The sequence below is a fragment of the Scomber japonicus genome, chromosome 18 (genome assembly GCF_027409825.1).
Source record: "Scomber japonicus isolate fScoJap1 chromosome 18, fScoJap1.pri, whole genome shotgun sequence".
Lineage (NCBI taxonomy): Eukaryota > Metazoa > Chordata > Actinopteri > Scombriformes > Scombridae > Scomber > Scomber japonicus.
Genome location: NC_070595.1, coordinates 6,877,936 through 6,898,076, shown reverse-complemented (window position 1 = coordinate 6,898,076; position 20,141 = coordinate 6,877,936).

Below are 20,141 nucleotides of genomic sequence, written 5' to 3'. Positions count from 1 at the left end.
GTATGGTTTGCAGGACTGTGTGTACTTGTCTTTCTTTTGTGTATACATGGACACATTTATGTCTTTGATTTATGTCTTATTTCATTTTCACACCCTATTTTCATCAAAAGGTGTGCATACGTAGGATAGTAGTTATAGGTGTGTAAGCTTTGATGTTTCTGGGTGTGTGTCTATGCATGTGTGTGTTTTTGTTTCAGTGTGAATCAGCATACGTAGCTTTGCAAACTTGAGAGTGAATCGTGGATGTGAGTTTCAAGTTTGGTGTAGGTCTGCTGTGAATATATCCATGTGTCCTCTTAACTCTGCCGGGTGCCTGAGGGGTGCGGCGGGCGTGCCCACTTTGAGGAGTAGATTTAGCTAATTGGTCTGTAGATAAAGAGAAGACATTCCACAGCCCAGAGAGTTCAAATGGTGAAAGGCCGGACACAATAGGTCTACTTAGGGACTTTCGACATGGTTTATTTTTTATAAGAACACATTTACATACATGTGTAACAAATAGTGACAGCATTATGAATGAGATGTTTACAGGAAAGGTTTTTAGTGCTTCTGTCACTTAAAATGTGAGGATTTTATTAACATATAGCCTACAGTTTAATTCACAGTCATTGCAATTCCTTCAGTTGAAACTAAAGTCACTTGGTATATTGGAGAACAAAAGCAAATTAACCAAACACATTTTGTCCGACCTAAGCCCGGTACTTAAACATATCTGTAAATGTACGTTATATAGGCCTACATGTTGTTTTAGTCTTGAATTGAATTTTCTCTTTTGTTTTAATAAAGATGTACTTGATGACACCTTATATTACAGTAAGCTTTAAAAAAAAAACCTCAGTCACATAGTCTTTTTGAATTGTCCTGTTCAGAACAGAGCAGCCATGACTTTTCTTTTGAGCTGCCTAGTAAATAACGTTAGCTAGATAGTTAGCTGTTACGTTACTCCTAGCGTTAGCTAGTGGCACAGCATAAATTTCCCATGACTATTAGAAATGGGAACCTTCATGATTTAAGGCAGGGGTGCCCAACCTTTTTTAAACAAAGATATACTTTAACATTTTCTAGCCTGTTGAGATCTACTTGTTCACACAGTCATCCATAGTGTTTGCAGTGACATATTTATTTACAATGCACATAAGAAAGACACATCCAGATGACAATTAATTAATTTTTCTACCTTAGTGTGACCTCTGGCACTGGGAAGAGGAAGCTAGTTTCTCATAGTCAGGGCAGTAGGAGCTGGTTGCAAGTCTCAGGCAGGCCATAAGGTGGTCATCTGTCATTGTGGACCTGTACTTTGACTTGATGATCTTCATGTGAGAGAAGGCAGCCTCACACAAATAGGTTGATCCAAAAAGTGCTGTCAGGTTGAAGGCACATCTTCTTAGGTTGGGATACTTTTGTTCCAGGAGTAGGTGCCAGAAGTCTCCTTTTGTACCAGGTGTTGCCCTGGATTTGATCTCAATGTCACTTTGCAGTGTGAGAATCTCACTCTCAACTGCACAGGTTTCTACTGCACATGCTACTTTTGAAGCAATATAATCCACATCAATATCCTCCAAAAAAGGAAAACACAGATAACTGGCAACAGGCTCAATGGAGGCAAAGTCAGTAAAACGCCTCTCAAATTCTGACAGGATGCTCTGAACTTGCTTTTCATAACGGGCTCCATCAAGCTGTGCAGAGTTTTTGCCGTGACGCTGAAGTTCTGCTTGCATGTGAGGAAAGTTTCGCAGGTCACAGCGTTGCAGCCTATTTGAAAGCAGCTGCAGCTTGCTTTTGAATGTGTTCACCGAACTGATCATGTTGATCACATGTTTATCCTGACCCTGGAGCTCTAGATTCAAATCATTGAGCATTTCAGTGATATCTGTCAGGAATGATAAGTCCAAAAGCCACTGGGAGTCCTCCAGCTGTGCATATTCTGTGTGCTTTGAAAGCTTCAGAAAGTCTTTAATTTCAGGTAACAACTCTGTAAACCTTGCCAAGAATTTACCTCTGCTGAGCCATCTCACGTCTGTGTGAAGCAGCAGGTCGATGTGTTCTGCGCCTGTCTCCTCCAGGTGAGCGCGGAATAACTTTCTCTGTAGACTCCTGGCCCGAACAGAGCACACTATCTTCATAGCAACATCCATCACTTCTTTCATGTTTAAAATCTTCCCACACAATGCTTGCTGGTGGATAATACAATGATAATTAAGGATGTCTGGGAAAGATTCACTCTGTTTGCACAATGCAATGAACCCATTAGTTCGGCCTACCATAGCTGGTGCACCATCAGTTGTAATGGAGATGAGCTTGAAGAGGGGCAGTTTGTTCTTTTTAACAAAGTCCATGAAAGTGCTGAAAATATCTTCACCTCTTGTGTGTCCTTTCAATGGCAAAATCGTGAGTAGCTCTTCTTTTGCACGTCTTCAAAAACCATTCTGATGAAAACACATAATTGTGCCACATCCACCACGTCAGTTGATTCGTCGAACTGGAGGGAGAAACACTCAAATGCATCGATGTCCTTCTTCAGCTGTGATTCAACATCCTCTGCCATTCCCTCCCAGCGTCGTGTGACAGTATTCCGTGATAACTGCATGTCCTTGATGGCGGTAACGATCTCTGTTTTGTTTTTAAACTCGCCAAAAAGTGCATCAGCAGCCTCGATAAAGGCTTCCTTAACAACTTCGCCGTCCTTGAACGACTTCTTGTGTTTCGCAAGAACATGACTAACTCGATAAGATGCCGTTGTTGCAGCCTTACCCTTGGTGTTTGGTCTAGTAAAAACAGACTGCTGTGCGGCAAGCTGACTCTTCAAATCCCGCACTTTCCGAGAGCGTAGCGGTGTTTTAGCAGGAAAGTCCGTCTCATAGCTTTTGTGTACCGTCTTGAAATGTCGTTCCAGATTGCCCTTCTTTGGTATGGCCACGCTGGCTTTGCAGATGAGACAGATGGGCCTTGAGTTTGAGTAGACAAAAAAGTAATCATCTTCCCACTCCGGGTGAAAATTGTAAGTTTTCCGTCTTTTTGCGTCTGCCATCCTCCTTCGTTTTAGCTGCAGCGCTAACTACCGTACTAGCGAGCGTCTGGTAGCACGCTGGTGACCTGACCTGACAGCCAAAACGGAGAGGGGGCGTGGCGCTGGCGCAGCCATGAGAAAAATACTATTAAAGCCATAGACTATATATTTAAAAAAAGATTAAAGCGTGGATTGATTACAAGAGTTTTATTTACCGTTGTCAAGGCTACTTCTCGCGATCGACTGAGAATTATTCCGCGATCTACCAGTCGATCGCGATCGACCGGTTGGGCACCCATGATTTAAGGTAATCACATTATTGTAATGATTTTTTTTCTTGACCTGCCCAGTAAATAATGTTAGTTAGATTGTTAGTTGTTATGCAACACCTAGCGTTAGCCAGTAGCACAGCACAACCCTCCCATGACTTGCTTTTCAAAGTCCTCTTAATGATTTTAAATAAGTTTAACAACAAATTATCTTGTGAACCTTCAAAAAACTACAGTTAGCATGAAAATGTATTAGCAGTAATCACAGCATTACTGATTTAATCCATATCCATAAAATTCAACAATAAGTCATTTCTCATGTGATTTTAAAAACAAAACATTTAGCAGTAATTTCTACCTTCTAAAAGTGTCTACACTATTGGATCCTCTATATCTGGCTGTTATTACAGACATGTCTGAACTTACCAAGACCCCTCGACTCATAGTCTTCTGTGCTGTCTAATGTGAGAAGGAAATGCTGTTCAGCAAAGGCCAAGAAGAAGAAAAAAACCTGAAATAAGAGTATTTTCTAAGAAAATACTGTCCTTGTCTAAACATACTGAGTGAACGAGACGACTTAATTTTGAGAAAGGCAATGTTTCAAGGCTGGCTGCTTATTTACATTACAACCAATGTGTATGTGAGTTTGAATGTGGTTTTTTGAGACAGGATGAGGAAGATTTGGTCTCCCTTCAGCTCTCTGAACGGTAATCACATTACTGTAATGCATTACTTTGTAATACCCAACTGCTCAACACTGGCCATGATTAATGTATCATCAAATCATCTCCAAATTCCCTATTCTCTTTCATTATTACCATCATCAAGATCATCACAATCATCATTATCATTAATATTAATAATGACAGCAATTATAATGTATTATGAATAATGCAAGTTCCTGCAAACACGAGAAGAGCTTTATTTTCAACTTCAAATTTGCCAACAAAGAAAAATGACTGTACACTCATATCATCATCATAACAGACACAACATTTACAGGTGTGTGTGTGTGCGCAGTTGTCATGGATCATTTGTGTGTGTCTGTTCAAATTGAGCAATTCCCTCACTCTTTGCTTCCTCTCTCCCACTCTGCTCAAGTAACACAGACATCAAGCCAAAAGAAACAGACTGAGGAGCTGGATGGTCGACAGTCATTTCTCTTTCTCTCTCTCTTTCTCTCTCTCTCTCTCTCTCTCTGTTTCCTGATCACTCTTTCTCTCTCTCCCTTTTTTTCATCTCCTTCCATTCTCTTTTTTTTAACTATCAAAACATACGTACGTTCACACACATAAACAAACACATGCACATGCATGCGTGGTACCAGAGGGAGATGATGAATACCCTATGTGGATGGGCTGAATTAAAAACAACATTAATGAGAAAGCTCTAATTGCCCTCATTCATCAGCCTGTCCACAGCTGAACTCTGAGGCTCTCAGATCAGATACGAATCAAACTGACTCCCATATTGTTACAAAAAGTGACCCAGTGAGCGAGTCAGTGAATGAAAGCCAATATTTAACATATTTATTGGACTGAAATGATGGATGGAGATCGATGGATGAGTTAAGTTGAAATATGTGGAATTTGCAGGCATTTTTTAAAATTATAGGGTAATCCCCTTGAAATGTATCATCAATTTATTAACATTTCATACACAAAGGCAATTATATCATGCATTATGAACACTTAAAAAATGGAAAAACAGCATTTAAACATTTAAAATACAAATGAAAGAACACATCTTTTAAGGGAAGTTAAAAAGGTAAGAACAGACTCAAATACAGGATAGGTATAGATCTAAAAATGTGTAATTTCAGTCAAAGGCAGCGCAGAAGATGAAAGTTTTAACCTAGATTTAAATGTGGTGAAGGTCACAGTCAGAGATGTAATTTGGTCCAAAGCCACAGAGATTTATACACCAGTTACAGTACTACAAAATGTATTCTCTAACATACTGGAAACCAGTGCAGAGACCTGAGACCAGTTGAAAAGTTCAGGGAAATACTAGTAAGTAACAAAAGTATTGTAATGATATTCATTTTTGAAGGACAAAATATGAGTAAGGACATTATTTTTGTACATGGGATAAATTAAAAGACATCTTGACTAAATGTAAATGTAATGTTAATATAAGCTGAATTCATAAGTATAAAATATGTATAGATGTATGCAAAGACCAACTTCATTTCAGGTCAGGGTGCGAACTACAGCTTGGCTCCTCATGATTTGGGGGGAGAGGTGTTAAAGTTCGGATTAGTTGACATTGACATATTGACAATATGCTACTTTTGCCATGCATTGCTATATTTCTGTATCTTCATCATCATGAATCATGCATACATGTGGGCTATTGTTGATGCATGACCAGTCTGCGCATTATTCCACATTTATCCAAGTTTCCATGATTAATTTCTCTGTTTTATAATCAACACACAGATATGTCAGATATGTCACAAAGAAAACAAGGAAGCTTACCCAAAATGTCCCCCCTGATTTAAAAAAAAAGAAAAAGAAAAAGTGAACTCCCTTGAAAGCCATGAGATAGTAAGGACTATGTTTCAGATGTGGGAAAACCCTACATTTGATAACTCAGAAGATGGTTTGTACATAGCGTGTGATTAGTAAATTATTTCAGTGAAAGGGAACCTTGACACAGAATCATCTTTTATCTCTATCAGACACAATAAAGGCGGAGCTGATCAGAGTGTCTGGTTGTAAAGCTTACAGTTAAACCGGTTTTGTTGGAATTTGGCGCTATATAAATAAAACTGAATTGAATTAGCTAAAGTTTCATTCCACCGTGCAACTCTTGTCCTCCAGGGTCAAAATTGACCCATTGTTTCGTCTTTTAGATGGACAATGTCATGGAAATAATCAAAATCACTTGTATGTATGTGATTATAATTAGTTTCACTGTTTATATGCTTGTCACGGTTCTGTTGTCATGGTGATTGACCCGCTGATATTATAATAAACCCCAGACTCCTACAACTTAAGTTAATTTAGCACTAATGTGTGTTGAACAATTATGTAATTCCTGGATAATGTTGAGTAGGAAGGTTTTTGAACATGATACTTTTTTATACCACACATTAGTTGTAGGGAGGGTCAGGTGAATGATGGGTATACTACGTGCAGCACTTTATTGGGAGACCACCTTCTAGAATTCACCTTCTGCATCCTGTGTGTGGTCAGGTTTAGGCAATAAAAGCTCTAGGGTTGAGGATAAGGAGATCTTGTGGTTTGAGGTAAATGTTAATAAAGTAAACACATAGTGTCTTGTGCTTTGGCACGCCATTTTAGCTACTGTCTCTTTAAGACAACCCCACCCCCCAATGACCCCACTGTGTTCTGATTGGCCACCTCTCTGAATCTGCCCTTCAGGAGACTTCTGCGAGTCCATCACTAAACCATGCAAAAAAAGTCATAGTTGGATTTTTCTAATTTTGAACTAAAATCTCGACTTTGCATTAAGTTTGAGAAATCCAATCAGAGTTCAAGAAAGCTAGAGAAATCCAATCAGCAATATGCAAGTTGACAATGCAAACAATACATGGTGCAACCTTTGCAGTAGGCCAATGTAGAAAAAAATGTACCACACAAAGGGCGCAGGCAGGTTGAAGCCCTGGTTTTTGACTTGCAGGGAGCATTACTACATACAATAACATCAAGTTTTGTAACTTTGACCATGTTTAACACAAATATCAAACATTATTACACATTGCACACAGTATATAACGTACAATATGTGCACTTCGACAATGCTTAACCATCCTGGTGTCGTCAGGTCAAGGACAACAGACGTTAACTCAAAAATTAGATATCATTTCATTTAAATCAGGCCTGTTGACCAAAATTTCCAAAAGAAAAAGTGTAATGTGGTAGTCATTTGGAATGAAGTTGGCTAAGAAGGTCGAACACATGATGATGATAATTTATACCGTATGCTTTAGAAACAGTCAAACCAAACCAGGTCAGTTTTGGCCCAGAAGGACATTAGTTGCATGGCAGATGGGAAGACAACAGAAGGGTTAAGTTGCTATATTGGAGCTGTTGAAATATGTTTTCAGTGAACATTTAGCAGATACATTCAGTATCAACTTTTTGTGACTTTTGCACATATGTTAATTGACAAAATTTGAACGTAGATTGATTAAAAAATATATTCTAGCCAACAATACGGCTTACAGACTGTATTTGTTCCTGCAAATTACAGTAGTAGTAAATAAGTGTAATTTAATGTAATTTATTATAATGAATCCATTTATTTATTTATTTATTTTTTTGTAGTTTTTAGGAGACAAGGTTGCCTGATGGTGCCTTTTTGGTTTTATGGTTATAAACCAGTCAATATGCAACCGCCAGTGATGGTGAAGCTATTTGAACATTTCAGATCTTGATGACAAAATGTTAAACTTAATGAAAAAAGTTGAACTTGTAGTACTCATGGATTTCATATGTAGTTTTTCTTCCTGGTTCACAGGTTGTGACATACTCTGATGTTTTTGAAAATGTCAAACCACATCTGCTCTTACCTCATTCTTGGCATCAAAATGCAGAACACAAAGAAACTGAGTCTTCTGTTGATCCACTGAATGACAAACATATTGTTGTCTTGCTTAGTATCAAAAAACTAGTTTCATTTGACAGCAGTTCAATCAGACTTTGCTTGGATGCCACATATTTTGTGTTGAAGCATCAGAAAAGCTTGAGTGTGCACTGTAAATGTGTCCATGTGCCCTTGTGAGTTAATGTGTGTGTGCGTGTGTGTGTCTGTGAGGCCATTTACGTAAGCAGTCACCTTTTAAATCAGCGTAAAGGGTGGGGAGACAGTGGAGACAAGACTCAGCGTGCCTGCTGACTGGCAGTGAGGATAGCCGCTGATCGAGCTGCTTTTCTTAATACAACTGTTACTACTTTAAAATACATCTGCAGCTAGAGTTCTCATCATTATCAGTGCTAAAACAAGACAGGAGCTGGATTTGTCTTGATGATACTGACATTATGAGGTAATTGAAAATGTTTTTGCAGTTGCTCTTCTTAATTAAAATAGTATAATGATTAGTATGTTATTCTGTGGAATAAATTAACTAAACTGAATTGTGTTAAGTTTCCTTCTGGGGAAACAACCTTGGTTTCACTCAGTCAAATGTAGCTATCAGGGAAAATATAATGGAGAATGTACATTTTATCATGATAACAGCTGTTAGTCACAGGTGATTTCTGCATTAGGATGGATGTAATGATGGATTTATATGAAGCTATTTCAGGGATTCAACTGGAGGGAAATTCAATGGACAGCACTTTGCATTATGGTGGTATGAATATAAAATGTGTACATACAGTATGTAAAAGTACACAAATGCACTTCTTCCTTCACTTCTGAGAGTATTCTAAAAAGCTATTTTTTGTCACGTACTCTGTAAAAAATTGCACAAAGTTTAAAGGCAACAAAATATAAAATAAAAATAAAATATCTAATCTTATAAACACATAATTGACTTTTGAAGCTGGCCATCCTGCAGGTTACTGTAGTTAGGCGTATTGTTAGTGAGCCTCAATTTTTCACAATAAAATACATAATAATAATAGAGGCAGACAATTCCACGTTTTTCATTTTTACAGTGTAGCATTAGAGCTGGCAAGGTTGGCCCGAATTATGTTTGCGTTGCTTGGAGAATCCACCGTTTGGCTAACACGCATGTTTGAATTCCATAATCCACCGAGTCTCTCCGGTAATCTCTGCTCTCTTTCTCTAATCTCTTAATTCAGCGATTAACTCAGAAACAGAGAAAAAGACAGAGAGGGGAAGACAGAGTGAGCATTTCCTCTCCTACTCCCTCATGCTGTGTTTTGCTCTGTTTTTGCTCTCTGTGACATTCAGTATAGAAAATAACAGTCAATCATTCTGTATTTACTATGTTCAATAGGATGAAATTGAACTCAGACGATGCATCATTAACTGTTAAATTATCCTTTTTATTAAGGTCAACAAATTACACTGAAAATTATACTTTTTTTTGTTCTTTTTTTAAGCAAATTTGGAATAATCATAAAACGTTAAAGGGTCAGTTCAATGAAAAATGCGCAAAATTACATATTACTCCTTTAGTGTCTATCCATCCAGATGGAGAACAGAACTTTCCATAAAGTGAGTCAGTTTTTGTTGATTAAAAAGTAGTTCCAGTGATAAAAGTTGCTGTGAATTATCCAAAGTATAGTTTTTCACACATTTTTATTCCCCCCACAAATGAAATTCCATCCACCTGCATTTGGGTGGAGGCAGGAATTTTCGGAGAGAGATATTGCAAAACCTCAGCACAAGAAATCCAAAACTGTCTGCGTGGCCAGATACCACTTCGGTTAAAAGAGAAAGTATGTTTTTTCTGCGATTTGGATGTAATGACCCTTTAAGCATGACCATTTCAACTCTAAAAAATATGTTTTTTATGAGTGAGCAGAGCTGAAGCTGGAGACTGGTTTCCACATCCCGCCACCTAACGACTGTAATGTCTGAGGGCTGTTTATATCATTTTTTTCTCCATCTTTCTGTTATCTTTTTTTTGTGTGTGTGTGTGTGTTAAATATTACATTTTGATGGGACTGCCAAAAACAACACCATTCTTTCACTACTGCCTTGCTCAAAAGCACATTGACGCTCCATATTGAGCCTTACTGAAGTTATTTACAATGTGCAGTTATGGATATTTGTTCCTTCACTTCTTCTCTTTTTCTTTTCTTCTTTCCTTTAGGTTACAGACCACAGAAAAAGCAAATATCTGGAGTAGTTGGTGAAATCAGCACTTGTATACTTTGGAATAGTGTAGAAAAGAATCAACCTAAATATGATGTGGTTCTGCAGCAGACGGTGTCATTTTGATGTATCACTGTACAAATAAACAGCAGGTTCATGGCTACTGTGCCTCATTAGCTGGTTGTTGTTTACATCTGGGCTGGCTAATGTTTTGGCTGACCACCCAGACGGAACACACACACACACACACACACACATGCATACACATGCATACACATCCCTCCTGGTCATAGATTCAGCAGACCAGAACAACACTGTAGAGTTGAGATTTGATCAGAGAGTGCACTCTTGATATGGCGCACTGATCCTGCTGCCTCCAGCGTTGTGTATGTGTTTGTGTATGTGTGTGAGTTTGTGTGTGTGTGTGAGACCCATTAAGAATCTATAAGTACTGCAATCTGCCGTAATACTAATAAATCAATATTTGTGTTTTTATTGACATTTAAAAATTGTGTTGCATCGGGTTGAACTTACACCAACATTGAACTAACGAGTAGTTCAATCTAGTGACTTAAAAACAGCATCTTCCATGATCTGAATAATACTGCAATTCACCATGGCAACCGGGACATAAAAGGCTGCGCGTCCATTTTATGGGGAGCTAGAAATATTAACTGTAATGGAGTGTTAGCAGCTTCAGTGAAAGAACCTACATTAGAGAAGTTTTATTCACTGTAGTTCACTCAATCATAGTTCTAGAACCTTTTAGATGTCTATTATATATTTTAATCATGGTTCAACAGCATTTAATGACCATATTTTCATTGTTAAAGACTGTTTAACTTTCTACAGTAAGACAACTGTTCCTTTTCAAACACATTTACTCCAGTTTCAAATATTTTCAGCTGCACCACAGTCCTGTTCACTCACTAATATTCCGTAATCTGAGGTATGATTTGGTATGACAGGAATGCCTCACTAGTGTGACCATTAGAGATGATTAGATATTGTTTGGTATCAGCCTCACATTGCTACTAACATGGCTGTAGAGTCTTCTATTTCTATTAGTTCCAATTCAAACAACAAATTCACAAAAAACTGCTTTCTGGATCAGAAACCATAGCACACAGACCCTGACTTAACATGTGGACGGCAATGGTCATTTTTGTATGGAGAACCTCTAGGGGTCATGTGGTAGAAATAAAACATGTCCTCCACACATGTTTTACAATGTGCACTCCAGAACCACACACATGCTTTCCAAAACAGTTATAAATCACTGTTAAAAACTAATGATGTTTTATGATGTGATGCTATGGTTACAGTCTGATTAGGTTTAGGCCAACACCACCCACTTGGTTAGGTTCAAGGAAAGACCATGGTTTGGGTTAAAATGGTCACTTTGTTAAGGTAAGTTACTACTTATTTCAAGTTAGGTCCCTGTCAACACCATGGCAACCGTAATAACCATGAGTTTAAGGTTAGGGGTCAAAGTTAAGGTTTTTAAAAAACTGCCCTGACTCACAGTTGGAAATGAGACATTTCCACCATTACATGGTTGTAATCATGAAATAAACAGCAATCTTCTATGGCACAGTCCACTGTTGACACAGTTTGTGATAAGTCATCCACCCAAACTGCTACCAATGAATTTAGGAGTTCATAGGTGAACTAAGTTGAACTAAGTTGAGTTGAACTAAGACATTTTCTAAACTGTGCCATTTCTCCATAATTACTATGGGTGCTAGATGGCATCTGTCACTCAAGTGTAACTATGGGTTATCTATGGGCAACTGACATTACGACCTATTGTGTCATTTTTATTGACAGTCCACTGAGTGTAAATCTCTGTGCAGATGGATTGGCAGACCGAGGGCATGGATCAGCAAATCATGCCTGTTTGATGGCCAAGAAGTTAAACCTCTGTTCTGCCTCATCCTGGTGCCTGTGATCACCTAATACTGTGTTTTAATGAAGCCAGAGTCACAATATAATTGTTCAGTGTGCATAATGATTATATGTGCAAAATAGTTGCATACAGTATCTTTCTGTTGTAGAATATGAATGTTGATCAAGACTTGTCTAGACTGTAGGATCTGAGTACATACAGTCATTAGTGCTGCTGCAGATAAAATCATAATTTTAAGATCATCTGACAAAATAAAAAAAATACAAAAATCCAAGTTAATAACAGCAGCTGTGAGATACTGACAGAAATGACAGATACAATTCCAGAACAACATCTGTTACCGGAACCCAACGCAGCAAGAACCATAAATACATGTTTGTGGTTCATTTATATAGACGTAAATGTAAACTTGGCTGTCGCCAGGGCTGCTCATGGGGGAGTGTTGAGTCTCTGTAAATTAAAGAGTACAGTCTAGACCTGCTCTATCTGAAAAGTGCCCTGAGATAACTTCTGTTGTGATCTGGCGCTATATAAATAAAATTGACTTGACTTGACTTGATGTGGCAACAGATGTTGTGACAACCTTTTGTTGCCTCTAACTTTTACTGTAATCGCAAATAAAATATTGAGTTAAAATCTATGCACATTGTTTTGTAAGCTGTACTCTTGGTTTGCCAATCTGTGTGTTCAGATTTCTACCCATTATCTGATTCTACCACATGATCCCTGTGGGCCTCCGTGATTGGATTTTTTTTATCTCACCAGCAGTAGCAAAGAAAGCCACGGTATTATGTATATTCTCATGACTTCAACGCTGGTCTCCATATCTTACTAAAGTTTCACCCTCTCTACACTCCCCCAGCACACACACACACACACATGCACACACACAGAGTTATTGGCACCCTCATATGCAGAGGCGTATGAAGTGTCAAACGATTCAGCCAACTAACATCAAACTTCTCACTAGCGCCTACTTAAGATGTCTAAGATCTAACCAGACCTCTGAACAAATGCCAAGAATTTACATAGACTCACAATGGAGACGCAGGCGTTACACACATGTGACGTAGGTGTCGTGCTGGCGGTGGTTGTTTCATATAGATGTGGCGTTCATATGAATTGACGGGGCAAGTGTGCGTAACGTACACTACATCTGATTTAGTGCAACATACACCACAACTACCTGTACATGTAATTTCATATGCACACATACACCACATCAACACACTACACCTTACACTTTGATAGATAACTATGTGTGCATATCGATATATGTTGTAATTTATAAGTTTACTTTTGGTGCTAACACACTAACATGCCTAACTTAGTATCAAACATACTCATTGCATTTTCACCATTATTCCACCAGGGGGCATTTGAGGTTTTTTTTAATGAAAGGTACTCGTTCCTGTGTAGCACGCTGCTGTCAAGAAGAAATACAACTTGATTCTCCTCAAAGTTTGCCTTCACAAAGACACCCTTATCCCATATTATCCAACATAAAGCAAAAAAACCCTTTTGATGAGCACACTACATAGGGATACCACTGTCAGCATGTGCAGTAACATGCACGCAAATACAGCACACGCTCTACATCCACACGAGACAAGAAAATATCATATATATTATATATATTTTATACTATAATTTATGCTTTGAAGTTGATATTATGATGTTATAAAATAAATATTTATCTGGAAATAAGTTTTGATTGTACTTGACCAGAAACACATAAACACATAATGTAGTACTATGACAAAACTTCAAATGGTTTTAAAACAATATCCTGGCTAACCAATGACAGATACTATAGTCTTTGTTAATCTCTCAACATGTTGTCCTCTATTGTTAAGTATAGTCAAAAACCAACAAAAAAACAAAACAAATTGCAGCTTACTTCTTTTACTTAAATATGAGTGGTATAATTTCAAGTAGATGAGGGTTACAGAGCATAGATTCCAAAAAGAATTGTAGAGCAAGTGATAATAACAGGGATTGAAGAGTCATTCACGGGTCCCGTTTTGTAAACCTGCACCCGCCCATACCCGCTGTGCTTAAAACCGCACATGACCCGACCGGACCCGTCCCCGCAAATTACATAGTAGGGTATTTTTCACCTATTTTATCTAAATTTTACAAGCCATCTGTTGGTTACCTGCGGGTACCCGAACCAGAAGTAGATCTATCAACCTTGACTGTCAGATACCTGAGTGGGAATTTTTACTCAGGAACGTTGGGGAAGCACCTACTCTTTATGATACCCAAGTGAGTCGGGACCTCAGTCTACCCAAGTGAGTCGGGACCTCAGTCAAGTGAGTCGGGACCTCAGCAATTAGGTTGCATGCAACCTAATGGAATCCCATCGGACACATTTTGCCTATAACTATAGATCAAATAGATCATTGGACAATATAACACTATTATGACTTTTCATTTTAGGAATATCAGGACACGCACTGGCCAGAAGAACTGTAGATTTAGAGACAAATATCATGACCAAGCTCATCTGGATATTTTAAAAGACAAACCAACAGAGAACCCTGAAGGGCCAACAACATGTATAAGCACCTTATTTTGATTTTGCTGGACATCTCAAGCAGAGGACAAGACTGTACCCCATTATATAATACATGATGGAACTCACTATTGCTCACTATCATCTCCAGGGTGGTGTACAACTGTGTTTCCCAGTACAGGCCCATACACTACACAGGAGTGAGCATCTTTCACAAAAAAGTCAAATGCCTCCCGGTGGAGTAGAGGAATATTGGCATAAACACAATGAGCTTTCTTGATACAAGTTGGTGTGTTGGTGTGTAGGTGTTTGCTGCAGCACACCAAATGTAACATGTGTTCCACTTACAACACATACCTATACATATGCCTAAATGTCTGATTCAACTGAGGTGTTGTGTGAAGTACACATGTATACACCACTTCAGTCAGACAGCAGGTTGTGGTGAAGGTATTGTGTGTGCATTGGCTGAAGCGTTGGACACCTCATAGAGGCAGATATCTTGGCTGTTCCAACCTTTCAACCTTTGCCTGGCTCCCTCTCCTAACTGTCTTCACAACTAACTGCTGTCGAATTTTCAGTGCCTGATACAGTTCTCCCGCTGTTATGGCAGGCCAGTCTGGTGTGTGTGAGTGTGTGTGTGTGTCTGTGGTCGTTCTTGGCGCAGCATGTCAGCAGTGGAAAGAGCTGGGGGGGAAATTTTGACACTTTTCCCTCCATAAAAGAGGCTGTGAAAGCTGGAAGCCTCTACCTCCCTCCTGAGGTTAGACTGGGTTTGTCTGTCTTTTAAAGGTTTAGTTCACCCAAATGACTAAAACATATTGTCTACTTACCTCTAGTGATATCCAGCCATGCAGTTTTGGTTTTATTTGCCAAGGTTATAACTGTCTTCGAGATGGATCTGAGGTAAATGGAATTTAATTTATTTAAAACATTTTTTTAAAAAGGGCAGATGATGAGCAGTGTTCATTCAATGTGTATCTTTATTAAGTGAGTGAGTGAGTTCTTATTTAAAAAACTAAAATAGTATCACTTTACTAATTTATCAGTTATGTTACATTATCGATTAGTTATATTCATTTTTCATCTTTTTCTGGAGCAGACCACTTCTCTTCATACTGAGGGGGAAAAACTAATGTATGTACTCAGAAGTAAGTTAGAAAAATCAATTAGAAATTATTTATAATTTTTTTTAAGTTAACATTTTTAAGGTAAATACATTTAAAAAATGAATATAGTTGAATTGGCAAAACAATCACTTCTAATCACCTTTCTAAACATTTTGTATTATTAATCAACCATATACTGAAATTGAAGTTTAATTTGCCTTGTTCATGTTTCTTTTTCAGGAGGAACAAATAAGTGTATTTGAGGCCTAATATGTATTTGCAGTGCAGTACCACCTGCCAGTCTAACTACCAGCTTTGCTTTATATATTGTGATTACAATATTTTTTATTTATTATTTATATTTATTACCTGAGACATTGATACAGGAATGTGTACACCCTGAGGCTTTTAACATATGTGATGTCTGAACACAGTAAATATCCAATTCTAGATTTTTTATTATATATATATATATATTATATACACGAAAAAAGGTTTATTTTTTATAATCTAGGATCATAGCATCAAAAATGTGTCCATGCAAATCCATTATCACCAGCAGAGTCAATAGTTCAACAGCTGAGAATGTCATTAGATGTCACTGCCAGAGCGAGTGTCTGCATAGCTGCATGTCTGTGAGTGAGCGCACAACAGAAACACACTAAAAGATCAGAAACATTTTAGAGGATATTTCTTCCTAAAACTAAATCATTATTTCTTTATTGATAGTTGCTCATATTTGTTTTCCATTTGCTTAACAAACAAACATTATTAACACTGAAATCGTCCTATCAATGTTTAGCCTTTATATTAGTACTCAAATGATATAACTATATCAGTAAAATTAATACTGGGTATGTATAAGATATACCGAATCTTATTGGATTCAGCTTTCATATATATGTTATTATTTAATATTTTCTTATGAATGAGAGCTACAAAATGCAGCAATGTGTGAGCCTGTGTGTAATTAGATAATATATAGTCATTAGGAAGCTGCTGTGTCTCATTATATGACAGTGTTGCAATCTGAATAAAAATATAAACTTCACTAAATTTCTATTTCTGTTTCATATTTACTGTAATGGAATATAAACATGTGCACATCATATTTGTCTTATTCCTGTGGTCACTACAGAGTAAATACATATATGTTATATCATTCTCTTCTTCTGTCCCAAGCTCAGCAAAAAGAAAACAAATCTGCTAAAAGTTTTTTTTAATATAATCATCCATCCAGAAGATTAGAATTTAACTAATAAGTATAACCCTTAAGTTATCATATAATGAGCATAAAACATGAAACAGACTTCATCAGTAATCTCACCTAAATCACATTGCAAACACAGTCTTTTCATCTCAGGGAGACCAATAAACCTGCCTGTTTGTACAGATAATGCTGGTGCACTTGAACGCAACAGATCTTTAACTTTTGAAGTTCTGGTGCACAAAAAGCTCTACACTGTGTTTAATGACACAATGTATTTGTATGAAACATCATCAGACATTAATTTCAACCAACTTTAAACAGTGACCTTTGCACCTATTAATAGATTTAGTATATTTCCGATTCAATATTATGACAAAGTTCATAAGATGTCTTTTTTTTGGAGGGGAGTGTTGATGTATATTGGTGAGGACCTATGGGATGGTTGTGGGGATTTTTTATAGTTTTTGGTGGTTTGTGGCTACAGACAAATATCAACACATGTATTCAATCTTACGTACATTTTTACTTTATTGACTATATTATTTATGCTTGTTGAAAGTGTAATGTCTGGTTGCCTTGTGTTGCAGCCTCCACTTGGAAAATGAAATAAAAAACTGGTCACAAAAAACCCCATCATCAGACACTACTGATTACTGATTACTAGTGTAAATTTATATCCTTTAATTATTATGTGCTGCATTACAGAATGGAAACTGTAGAAATGAAATAAATCTGTTCTAAAATGTAAAGTTTGTTTTTAAATATATTTATATATTTTGGGATTACATCAATTAAAATATTAAATATTAAAAATGTCATATCCTGTCAAGTCAAGTATCAATATAATTATGAAGTAAACATGTTTGGGCATAAGAAAAAGCTACATAGATTAAGGATTGACCCCATTTAGAACACTAATATTGAACTAATACAATTATCTTAACTCTAAAACCCTATTTCATATGGTCTAAATATTCCTACTTTAACTGTATTTTGCTTTTTCTGAATACTTATCTGTCATTTATGCTTTCAAAACTATATTACAGCATGATTAGTTTATGCAGGACTGTGATATTTCCAGTTGAGAGACCAAACCAAGCAAACTTCCGATATTAGGACACCAGTTGGACCTGCTTCTTCAGTGCAGGTGGTGAGAGGCAGAGAAAGGACCAGAGTATGTGCTAATGGTCTGCTCTCAGCACAGACAATAATAATAACAACAACAAAGTGCAGTGCTGAACGGGCCCCCTTCAACCGTTTCCAAATGTCATTCCAGGCCTGGATGTAATGAGCCTCAGTGCAGAGTTGAATGGTTGGTAATTGCTGAACAGGGGAAATAGATTGTCACCATAGCTTCCTTTAGTTTCCCTGCTTCCTCTCTCTGTGTGTGTGTATGTGTGTATGTGTGTGTAGGCATATGTCATGTATAAGTCAGAGTTCGGTCCCCACACTCTGGGCCTCTCGACCCGATTGTCTACACGCTGCAGGGAATTGGACCCATGAGGTGACCCCTAAATTAAGATGAAAAAGACGACAAAAAAAAAAAAAAAAAGAAAAACTCCACAGATCGTTGAGGAGATCAGTCCATTAGATGTCTGGGTTTTGTCACAGGTGGCTGAGGCAGATATCTTTTTTAGATAAGGAGGATGGTGGAAGTATGGAAGTGTGGGAAGGAATATGGAAGAAAATTGAGTTAAATGCTAACAACAACATCTTAACATACTCCTTGACCATCCTGATCCTGAGTTAGTGTGTTCAAATGCTTACGTTCTCCAATTATTAACACCAAATACAAAGTAAATAGTTTTGTAGGTATTTTTTATTTTGCAGCTAAACTAAAGTATTGAACAGATGACATTTTTTGGCCTGATGATGTCACTAGATAAAAAGGGAGCATGATTGTGTGAACCAGATTTCACGAAAATAGTTGTTGAGACATTTCATTCAAATCCCCTCATGGTGGCAGTAGAAAAAGTCGTAAGGAGTCATTTTCGCAGAACAAAGAATACAGTGATCCTGTCTTGTAAACCCGCAAACTGCCATACCTAGTGTGCTTAAAACCTGCACCCAACTTGTTATCCGACAGCATCACTAATTCAATTCTGTACCCGACCCAACCTGCTTAAATAGAACCGAAACCCGACCCGAGTTCTGGGAGGACGCATGCTCGAATAAACTCCATGATTTAAACAAGCTTTTGTCAATTTGAATTGCAGGCATATTGTTGTGGATGTGTTACTAGAAATATAAATTTTTAAGTATGCAAAAATTAGCGTTGCACTTCAGACCCTCAGTCCGCATCTGTCCAACCTAACCCATACCAGCAAATTACACAGTAGGGTATTTTTCACCCATTTCATCAAAATTTGCAGGTCACCTGTTGAGTGGCTGTGGGTACCCGAACTCATGCAGGACTATGCAGTGAAACCTTTATGTTGTTCCGTTTCTACTTTTTGTAGTACATTTCTGTACAGTGTCATACCTACTGGGAGCGTTTCAGAATGGCAGTGTTTTGCTCCAGCACCACAGAGAAAAGAACCATCTTCTCTACTTTGAGAGGAAGAAGGGGAGCAGGGCCATCATGCCAGCAGTAGTGTCATGAAATCTTGTGAATTTCCACTCCAAGAAGAACCTCTCATTGTCCATGGTGACAGATATCCTCTAAATTGGTTGACATCTGGCAGGGTGCCACTGGTTATAACATAATGATATAGGGATATAGTGATGTGGTAAATGATTGGAATTCTGCACAGGCTGTTTTATTTTGAAAATTGACTGGATGCTCTATGCCATTCCTGTATCTGACTTCCTACCTGGCTCTGTCTGCTCAGTGGAGCTTGACACAGCTTCCATTAAAAATAGACTAGACGTGTGTATGTTTAGCAGAGCAAAGAGCTGCATCTGGGCTGCTTCTGAAATGTGCTGCAGTGCCTCTGGTGGCATCATAAGCATTGACTAGAGTAGTCGTGATCAGCTCCGGCAGCCGCAACACAATGCAGATGGTGGCGCCACATGATACGTCAGGATATCACCAACGTTCTTAGGGTTCATCCTCTGCACATCTGTACCACATTTCCTGGCAATCCATCCAATAGTTTTTGAGACATTTCACTGAAAACCAATTATGTCAACCTCACAGTGGTGCTAGAAGAAAAGTCTGACAATCACCAGAGTCATTAGGATCTATCCTCTTAGAACCATGATTGTCTCTACAAAATTGAATGGCAATTGATCGAAAGGCTTTTGAGATATTTGAGACTACAATGATGGACAGACCAAAAGGCAGACCAACCAGCAGACCAGTATTGCCCACCCTCGAACCACACTTGTAAAACCCTCTAAGCATAATAAATGATGTTA